Source organism: Melanerpes formicivorus, unplaced genomic scaffold (genome assembly GCF_026170545.1).
Source record: "Melanerpes formicivorus ecotype bairdi unplaced genomic scaffold, bMelFor1.0.p_v2 SCAF_233, whole genome shotgun sequence".
Classification (NCBI taxonomy): domain Eukaryota; kingdom Metazoa; phylum Chordata; class Aves; order Piciformes; family Picidae; genus Melanerpes; species Melanerpes formicivorus.
Window position 1 is genome coordinate 50,001 of NW_027142585.1, and position 10,000 is coordinate 60,000.

Sequence of the window (10,000 nt, forward strand, 5' to 3'; positions counted from 1 at the left end):
GGGGCTGGGGGGAACGAGGACGACACCTCACACGCGACGGGAAGCGAAGTGGAAAGGAAGACCGCCCTTGCCCTGCCGGCCGGGGGCCCTTTCCGACGCGACCCGAAAGGCCTCATCGATCAACAAGGACAGAAGGAAAGGAAGCCAGCGGAGGCCCCACGGCCTCGCTCTTCTGGGACAGACACAGCCACGCGCACCCGCCACCGCCCTCGGGAGCAGCCAGCAGGCACGGGGCTCGGCGTGCGGGCAACACGCCGGAGGAGCAAACGGGGCGCCCTCCAGAGATGGGGGGGGGGCAAGCTGCACCGGGCCGCACCGGCTCACAGGGCACCTCTGCCTCCCCGAAACGTGGGCTTGCATTTTCCCTCAAGCTGCACCGAGTTACATCTCCATCACGGGGCGCCCCTCTGGAGCCAGGAGGAAGCCGTGCTGGGGCACCGGCTTGCCCTCCTCCCCCCATGCCGGGCTCCATAGCATACGAGTGGCCAGTCACCGCCGCTGGCTTTTCCCTTAGATGCCGTGCCCCCGCGGGCTGCGGCTTTGGCCATGGGGGGGAACCCCCGTGAAGAGGGTCCAGTGCTGGGAACTCTCTCTGCCCCTTACCGGGCTCTCTCTCGCCGTGCCTGGACGGGCTTGCTTTCCATTCTTGGTGGGACCGACGCCGGCACCACGTCTCCCCGGCTTTCTCTGCCCCCGTGCCCCACCGGGCAAACTTCGCTTTGGGGGTTCCACACTTCGGCAGTGGCCGGCGCCAGCCACTCGTCAACTTTTTTTCTTTTCCCCTCTTTCGTTGCCGAGCCCGGGCTGGGCTCCGGCTCACGGACGAGCGAAACCCATCCAACACCGCTGAGGGTGCGCCAGCGGCCGCTCCAAACCGCCGCGCCTTTGCTCGGCCCCGCGGGTCCCCTCTCTGACCCGGGGGAAAGCCACCGAGAAGCCAGACGGACCCCTGCCCAGCCGCCTGGCGGGTGGCTTGGAGCAGCCGCTCGGCAGCGCTGCCCTGGGAGTGCTCGGCGTCACTCGTTCCCTCATATACGGAACTGGAGGGCCGTCAGCTCCGCGAGCGCACAACCAGCCGACCTCCGCCCAGCGGCAGGTCGCAGAAATCACGCCGGCTTGTACGATGACGTAGGCGGAGGCAGAGCGCAACAGCGACCCCTTGGCGACAAGCGCGAGCTCCGCGGAGAGCACGTCTACTCGCCGAGGGAGAGCACGTCTACTCGCCGAGGGAGAGCACGTCTACTCGCCCAGGGAGAGCACGTCTACTCGCCCAGGGAGAGCACGTCTACTCGCCCAGGGAGAGCACGTCTACTCGCCCAGGGAGAGCACGTCTACTCGCCCAGGGAGAGCACGTCTACTCGCCCAGGGAGAGCACGTCTACTCGCCGAGGGAGAGCACGTCTACTCGCCCAGGGAGAGCACGTCTACTCGCCGAGGGAGAGCACGTCTACTCGCCCAGGGAGAGCACGTCTACTCGCCCAGGGAGAGCACGTCTACTCGCCCAGGGAGAGCACGTCTACTCGCCGAGGGAGAGCACGTCTACTCGCCCAGGGAGAGCACGTCTACTCGCTCAGGGAGAGCACGTCTACTCGCCCAGGGAGAGCACGTCTACTCGCCGAGGGAGAGCACGTCTACTCGCCGAGGGAGAGCACGTCTACCTCCCGGCTGAGGGAGAGCACGGGGGGGGGGGACAAAGACAGGCGGCAGCAGCTTCGGTGAACATCACCCGGGAGGCGACCGGGGGTGTCCCGGGGCTGTCCCGGGAAGCCGGCGTCCGGCACAGGGAACCGTCAGCTGCCGGACCGGGGCGAATCCCCGCGGCCACGGCAGGGGTGGGGGCTCGAAGACAGCCGGCAGCCGCTTCGGTGAACGTCACCCGGGAGGAGACTGGGGCCCTCCCGGGACCGTCCCGGGAAGACGACGTTCGGCACGAGATCCCGGCCGCGGCCGGACCGGCTCGAAGCCTCGCGGTCCCGGCAGCAGCCGGAGCCGCTCGCCGCCTCGGGCTCCCGGCCCCCTACAGATCCGGCGACTCGTTCGCGGGCGGCGGGGGGAGGCAGTGGAGGGGGTGCGGGGAGAAGCGGCAGCGGAGGCGGAGGGGGGGGGGCTCGAAGACAGCCGGCAGCCGCTTCGGTGAACGTCACCCAGGAGGCGATCGGGGCCGTCTCGGGGCCGTCCCGGGATGCCGGCTTCCGGCACGGGGTCCCGGCCGCGGCCGGACCGGCTCGTATCCCCGCGGCTCCGGTAGGGGGGGGGGGGGGGCTCGAAGACAGCCGGCAGTCGCCTCGGTGAACGTCACCCGGCCGGCGACCGCGGCCGTTCCGGGGCCGTCCCGGGAAGCCTGCGACAGGCACGGGGTCCCAGCCGCGGCCGGACCGACTCGAAGCCCCGCGGCCCCGGCACGGGGGAGGCCCAAAGACTGGCGGCAGCCGCTTCGCTGAACGTCACCCGGCCGGCGACCGGGGCCGTCCCGGGGCCGTCCCGGGATGCCGGCTTCCGGCACGGGGTCCCGGCCGCGGCCGGAGCGGCTCGAATCCCCGCGGTCCCGGCAGCAGCCGGAGCCGCTCGCCGTTCGGGCTCCCGGCACCCTACGGATCCGCCGACTCGTTCGCCGGCGGCGGGGGGAGGCAGTGGAGGGGGGTGCGGGCAGAAGCGGCAGCGGAGGCGGAGGGGGGGGGGGCTCGAAGACAGCCGGCAGCCGCTTCGGTGAACGTCACCCAGGAGGCGATCGGGGCCGTCCCGGGGCCGTCCGGGGATGCCGGCTTCCGGCACGGGGTCCCGGCCGCGGCCGGACCGGCTCGAATCCCCGCGGTCCCGGCAGCAGCCGGAGCCGCTCGCCGTTCGGGCTCCCGGCACCCTACGGATCCGGCGACTCGTTCGCCGGCGGCGGGGGGAGGCAGTGGAGGGGGTGCGGGCAGAAGCGGCAGCGGAGGCGGAGGCGGGGGGGGCTCGAAGACAGCCGGCAGCCGCTTCGGTGAACGTCACCCAGGAGGCGATCGGGGCCGTCCCGGGATGCCGGCTTCCGGCACGGGGTCCCGGCCGCGGCCGGAGCGGCTCGAATCCCCGCGGTCCCGGCAGCAGCCGGAGCCGCTCGCCGTTCGGGCTCCCGGCACCCTACGGATCCGGCGACTCGTTCGCGGGCGGGGGGGGGAGGCAGTGAAGGAGGTGCGGGCAGAAGCGGCAGCGGAGGCGGAGGGGGGGGGGGGTGCTCGGAGACAGCCGTCAGCCGCTTCGGTGAACGTCACCCGGGAGGCGACCGGGACCGGCCCGGGAAGCCATCGTCCGGCCCCGGATCCCGGCCGCGGCCGGACCGGCTCGAATCCCCGCGGCCCCGGCACGGGGGAGGCCCAAAGACTGGCGGCAGCCGCTTCGGTGAACGTCACCCGGCCGGCGACCGGGGCCGTCCCGGGGCCGTCCCGGGATGCCGGCTTCCGGCACGGGGTCCCGGCCGCGGCCGGACCGGCTCGAATCCCCGCGGTCCCGGCAGCAGCCGGAGCCGCTCGCCGTTCGGGCTCCCGGCACCCTACGGATCCGGCGACTCGTTCGCGGGCGGGGGGGGGAGGCAGTGAAGGAGGTGCGGGCAGAAGCGGCAGCGGAGGCGGAGGGGGGGGGGGGTGCTCGGAGACAGCCGTCAGCCGCTTCGGTGAACGTCACCCGGGAGGCGACCGGGACCGGCCCGGGAAGCCATCGTCCGGCCCCGGATCCCGGCCGCGGCCGGACCGGCTCGAATCCCCGCGGCCCCGGCACGGGGGAGGCCCAAAGACTGGCGGCAGCCGCTTCGGTGAACGTCACCCGGCCGGCGACCGGGGCCGTCCCGGGGCCGTCCCGGGATGCCGGCTTCCGGCACGGGGTCCCGGCCGCGGCCGGAGCGGCTCGAATCCCCGCGGTCCCGGCAGCAGCCGGAGCCGCTCGCCGTTCGGGCTCCCGGCACCCTACGGATCCGGCGACTCGTTCGCGGGCGGGGGGGGGAGGCAGTGAAGGAGGTGCGGGCAGAAGCGGCAGCGGAGGCGGAGGGGGGGGGGGGTGCTCGGAGACAGCCGTCAGCCGCTTCGGTGAACGTCACCCGGGAGGCGACCGGGACCGGCCCGGGAAGCCATCGTCCGGCCCCGGATCCCGGCCGCGGCCGGACCGGCTCGAATCCCCGCGGCCCCGGCACGGGGGAGGCCCAAAGACTGGCGGCAGCCGCTTCGGTGAACGTCACCCGGCCGGCGACCGGGGCCGTCCCGGGGCCGTCCCGGGATGCCGGCTTCCGGCACGGGGTCCCGGCCGCGGCCGGACCGGCTCGAATCCCCGCGGTCCCGGCAGCAGCCGGAGCCGCTCGCCGTTCGGGCTCCCGGCACCCTACGGATCCGGCGACTCGTTCGCGGGCGGGGGGGGGGAGGCAGTGAAGGAGGTGCGGGCAGAAGCGGCAGCGGAGGCGGAGGGGGGGGGGGGTGCTCGGAGACAGCCGTCAGCCGCTTCGGTGAACGTCACCCGGGAGGCGACCGGGACCGGCCCGGGAAGCCATCGTCCGGCCCCGGATCCCGGCCGCGGCCGGACCGGCTCGAATCCCCGCGGCCCCGGCACGGGGGAGGCCCAAAGACTGGCGGCAGCCGCTTCGGTGAACGTCACCCGGCCGGCGACCGGGGCCGTCCCGGGGCCGTCCCGGGATGCCGGCTTCCGGCACGGGGTCCCGGCCGCGGCCGGACCGGCTCGAATCCCCGCGGCCCCGGCACGGGGGAGGCCCAAAGACTGGCGGCAGCCGCTTCGGTGAACGTCACCCGGCCGGCGACCGCGGCCGTTCCGGGGCCGTCCCGGGAAGCCTGCGACAGGCACGGGGTCCCGGCCTCGGCCGGACCCGCACTGGGTGCCGCCGCCTCGGGCTCTCGGGACGGTATGGATCCGCCGACTCGTTCGCCGGCAGCGGGGGGAGGCAGTGGAGGCGGTGCGGGGAGAAGCGGCAGCGGAGGCGGAGGGGGGGGGGGCTCGAAGACAGCCGGCAGCCGCTTCGGTGAACGTCACCCAGGAGGCGATCGGGGCCGTCCCGGGGCCGTCCCGGGATGCCGGCTTCCGGCACGGGGTCCCGGCCGCGGCCGGACCGGCTCGTATCCCCGCGGCTCCGGCAGGGGGGGGGGGGGCTCGAAGACAGCCGGCAGTCGCCTCGGTGAACGTCACCCGGCCGGCGACCGCGGCCGTTCCGGGGCCGTCCCGGGAAGCCTGCGACAGGCACGGGGTCCCAGCCGCGGCCGGACCGACTCGAAGCCCCGCGGCCCCGGCACGGGGGAGGCCCAAAGACTGGCGGCAGCCGCTTCGGTGAACGTCACCCGGCCGGCGACCGGGGCCGTCCCGGGGCCGTCCCGGGATGCCGGCATCCGGCACGGGGTCCCGGCCGCGGCCGGAGCGGCTCGAATCCCCGCGGTCCCGGCAGCAGCCGGAGCCGCTCGCCGTTCGGGCTCCCGGCACCCTACGGATCCGGCGACTCGTTCGCCGGCGGCGGGGGGAGGCAGTGGAGGGGGTGCGGGCAGAAGCGGCAGCGGAGGCGGAGGGGGGGGGGGCTCGAAGACAGCCGGCAGCCGCTTCGGTGAACGTCACCCGGCCGGCGACCGGGGCCGTCCCGGGGCTGTCCGGGGATGCCGGCTTCCGGCACGGGGTCCCGGCCGCGGCCGGAGCGGCTCGAATCCCCGCGGTCCCGGCAGCAGCCGGAGCCGCTCGCCGTTCGGGCTCCCGGCACCCTACAGATCCGGCGACTCGTTCGCCGGCGGCGGGGGGAGGCAGTGGAGGGGGTGCGGGGAGAAGCGGCAGCGGAGGCGGAGGGGGGGGGGGGGCTCGAAGACAGCCGGCAGCCGCTTCGGTGAACGTCACCCGGGAGGCGACCGGGACCGGCCCGGGAAGCCATCGTCCGGCCCGGGATCCCGGCCGCGGCCGGACCGGCTCGAATCCCCGCGGCCCCGGCACGGGGGAGGCCCAAAGACTGGCGGCAGCCGCTTCGCTGAACGTCACCCGGCCGGCGACCGGGGCCGTCCCGGGGCCGTCCCGGGATGCCGGCTTCCGGCACGGGGTCCCGGCCGCGGCCGGACCGGCTCGAATCCCCGCGGTCCCGGCAGCAGCCGGAGCCGCTCGCCGTTCGGGCTCCCGGCACCCTACAGATCCGGCGACTCGTTCGCCGGCGGCGGGGGGAGGCAGTGGAGGGGGTGCGGGCAGAAGCGGCCGCGGAGGCGGGGGGGGGCGGGGGGCTCGAAGACAGCCGTCAGCCGCTTCGGTGAACGTCACCCGGGAGGCGACCGGGACCGGCCCGGGAAGCCATCGTCCGGCCCCGGATCCCGGCCGCGGCCGGACCGGCTCGAAGCCCCGCGGCCCCGGCACGGGGGAGGCCCAAAGACTGGCGGCAGCCGCTTCGCTGAACGTCACCCGGCCGGCGACCGGGGCCGTCCCGGGGCCGTCCCGGGATGCCGGCTTCCGGCACGGGGTCCCGGCCGCGGCCGGAGCGGCTCGAAGCCCCGCGGTCCCGGCAGCAGCCGGAGCCGCTCGCCGTTCGGGCTCCCGGCACCCTACGGATCCGGCGACTCGTTCGCCGGCGGCGGGGGGAGGCAGTGGAGGCGGTGCGGGGAGAAGCGGCAGCGGAGGCGGAGGGGGGGCGGGGGGGACGATAGTGGCGGGGGGCGGGGGGTGCTCGAAGGCAGCCGGCAGCCAGTTCGGTGAACATTCGCCGGGGCGGGGGGGCGACCTGTCCGTGCCCGGGGCAGCCCCGGGAAGCCGGCAGCCAGCACGGGGTCCCGGCAGCACCTGTTCCCTGCCCTGGGACTTGCCGTGCCCGGCGGCCGGTTGCCGGGTGGGGGGAGCGATGAGAGGCGGGGCGCAGCGGCCGGGGCAGCGCCGGGCCGCAGCGGGGGGCTGGGCGGGTGGGGTAGGCGTCGAGCGGCAAGCCCTCGGCTGCAGCGAATGTTCGGCGGTGCGGGGCGGGGGGGGACGGGACGACACGTTGGGGGCGCCGAGTCCGAGCCACCCCCGGCCCCAGGGGCGGCCGGAGGGGGAGGCCGGTGCCTGGCCCTGGGAGCTGCTGGGCGCCGGATGGCCGAGGGTGCGTCAGAAGCCGCCCGAGCGGTCGAGCAGGTCCTCCAGAAAGGCCTAGGGTGGCTTCGAGGGCCCCGGGAGCAGTCGAGGGAGGCCTCCAGGCAGGTCTGGAGTGGATGGGAGGCCTTCCAAAGCAGACAAGGGAGGCTGCCAGCGGGGCCTAGGCTGGCACTGCAGCCTGTAAATGGTTGGGGGGGGGGGCCTCTGGTGCGGCCTGGAGTCTCTGGGTGGCGTCCAGAGAGGTGCAAAAGATCCTCTGGTGCGGCCTGGGGTGGCGGAGAAGCCTGCAGAGCGTGCGGGGGAGGCTTCTGGTGCGGCCTGGGGTGGGTCGGAAGCCTGCAGAGCGTGCGGGAGAGGCTTCTGGTGCGGCCTGGGGTGGCTGAGAAGCCTGCAGAGCGTGCGGGAGAGGCTTCTGCTGCGGCCTGGGGTGGCTGAGAAGCCTGCAGAGCGTGCGGGAGAGGCTTCTGCTGCGGCCTGGGGTGGCTGAGAAGCCTGCAGAGCGTGCGGGGGAGGCTTCTGTTGGGGCCTGGGGTGGGTCAGAAGCCTACAGAGCGTGCGGGGGAGGCTTCTGGTGCGGCCTGGGGTGGGTCGGAAGCCTGCAGAGCGTGCGGGAGAGGCTTCTGTTGGGGCCTGGGGTGGCTGAGAAGCCTGCAGAGCGTGCGGGGGAGGCTTCTGCTGCGGCCTGGGGTGGCTGAGAAGCCTGCAGAGCGTGCGGGAGAGGCTTCTGCTGCGGCCTGGGGTGGCTGAGAAGCCTGCAGAGCGTGCGGGGGAGGCTTCTGGTGCGGCCTGGGGTGGCTGAGAAGCCTGAAGAGCGTGCGGGAGAGGCTTCTGGTGCGGCCTGGGGTGGCTGAGAAGCCTGCAGAGCGTGCGGGGGAGGCTTCTGGTGCGGCCTGGGGTGGCTGAGAAGCCTGCAGAGCGTGCGGGGGAGGCTTCTGGTGCGGCCTGGGGTGGCTGAGAAGCCTGCAGAGCGTGCGGGAGAGGCTTCTGCTGCGGCCTGGGGTGGCTGAGAAGCCTGCAGAGCGTGCGGGAGAGGCTTCTGGTGCGGCCTGGGGTGGCTGAGAAGCCTGCAGAGCGTGCGGGAGAGGCTTCTGCTGCGGCCTGGGGTGGCTGAGAAGCCTGCAGAGCGTGCGGGAGAGGCTTCTGCTGCGGCCTGGGGTGGCTGAGAAGCCTGCAGAGCGTGCGGGAGAGGCTTCTGCTGCGGCCTGGGGTGGCTGAGAAGCCTGCAGGGCGTGCGGGAGAGGCTTCTGCTGCGGCCTGGGGTGGGTGGGAAGCCTGCAGAACGTGCGGGGGAGGCTTCTGGTGCGGCCTGGGGTGGCTGAGAAGCCTGCAGAGCGTGCGGGGGAGGCTTCTGGTGCGGCCTGGGGTGGCTGAGAAGCCTGCAGAGCGTGCGGGAGAGGCTTCTGGTGCGGCCTGGGGTGGCTGAGAAGCCTGCAGAGCGTGCGGGGGAGGCTTCTGGTGCGGCCTGGGGTGGCTGAGAAGCCTGAAGAGCGTGCGGGAGAGGCTTCTGGTGCGGCCTGGGGTGGCTGAGAAGCCTGCAGAGCGTGCGGGGGAGGCTTCTGGTGCGGCCTGGGGTGGCTGAGAAGCCTGCAGAGCGTGCGGGAGAGGCTTCTGGTGCGGCCTGGGGTGGCTGAGAAGCCTGCAGAGCGTGCGGGAGAGGCTTCTGCTGCGGCCTGGGGTGGCTGAGAAGCCTGCAGAGCGTGCGGGAGAGGCTTCTGCTGCGGCCTGGGGTGGGTCGGAAGCCTGCAGAGCTTGCGGGGGAGGCTTCTGGTGCGGCCTGGGGTGGGTCGGAAGCCTGCAGAGCGTGCGGGGGAGGCTTCTGCTGCGGCCTGGGGTGGCTGAGAAGCCTGCAGAGCGTGCGGGAGAGGCTTCTGCTGCGGCCTGGGGTGGCTGAGAAGCCTGCAGAGCGTGCGGGAGAGGCTTCTGCTGCGGCCTGGGGTCTCTGGGTGGCCTCTAGAGAGGTGCAAAAGACCCTCTGGGTTGGGCTGGGGTGGCTCTTGGACCCCTGCCACACAGTGGAGAGCGGCCTCCGGCCCGCCACCTGTGTCCCTGTGTGCCTGAGTGCCTGTGTCCCTGTGTCCCTGTGTCCCTGTGTCCCTGAGTGCCTGAGTGCCTGTGTCCCTGTGTCCCTGTGTCCCTGAGTGCCTGAGTGCCTGAGTGCCTGTGTCCCTGTGTCCTTGTGTCCCTGTGTCCCTGTGTCCCTGTGTGCCTGAGTGCCTGTGTCCCTGTGTCCCTGTCTGTGTACCTGTGTGCGAGAGTGTCCGGCACGCCACCCAGCGGCGGCGGGCAAGCAGGTAGGCGGGTGGGCGGGCCGGCGAGGGCCAGTGTGAGTTTGGGGGGTGGGAGGGGAGGCGGCAGCTGGAAGCGTCAGAGGAGGGGGCGTGGCTCCGGCTGGCCCCGGGAGCAGGTTCCCGGGACCGGGACCGGCTGGACCCGGCGGGTGGTTGATCCCGGGGCGGGGGGCAGAGGCGGCGGGAAGCGGCAGCTGCGTGTGCGGCGGGGGGGTGGAGGGCGAACCGCGGCGGGAAGCGGATGCTTCAGAGCAGGTTACGGGGGCGGGGACGGACGACACCACCTGTCCCCGCCCCGGGACGGGCTGGACCCGGCGCCCTGGACCCGGCGCCGTGTACCCGCCGCCGCCCCCGCCGCCGCCCCCCCTCCGCCACCCCGGGACCCCGACGTTTTTTGGCGCCCGCGCCTTTTTTTGCTCCCCGCCTGCCCGCGCTGCCCCGGGCCCTCCCCCGGGGCGGGGCGGGAGGGAGGGACGGACGGACGGGTAGCCGGGGATCTCCGAGCGCGCGCCACCAGACCGAGGCGGGTCCCGCCGGCGGCGGCGGCGGCGGCGGCGGCGGCAGCAGCAGCAGCAAGCGACGGCGGGGGGGGCAGGCTAGGGAGAGAGGGGGAGCGGCATGCGGTAGGGCTGGGGGGTTTGTTTCGGGGGGGAGGGGTGGGGG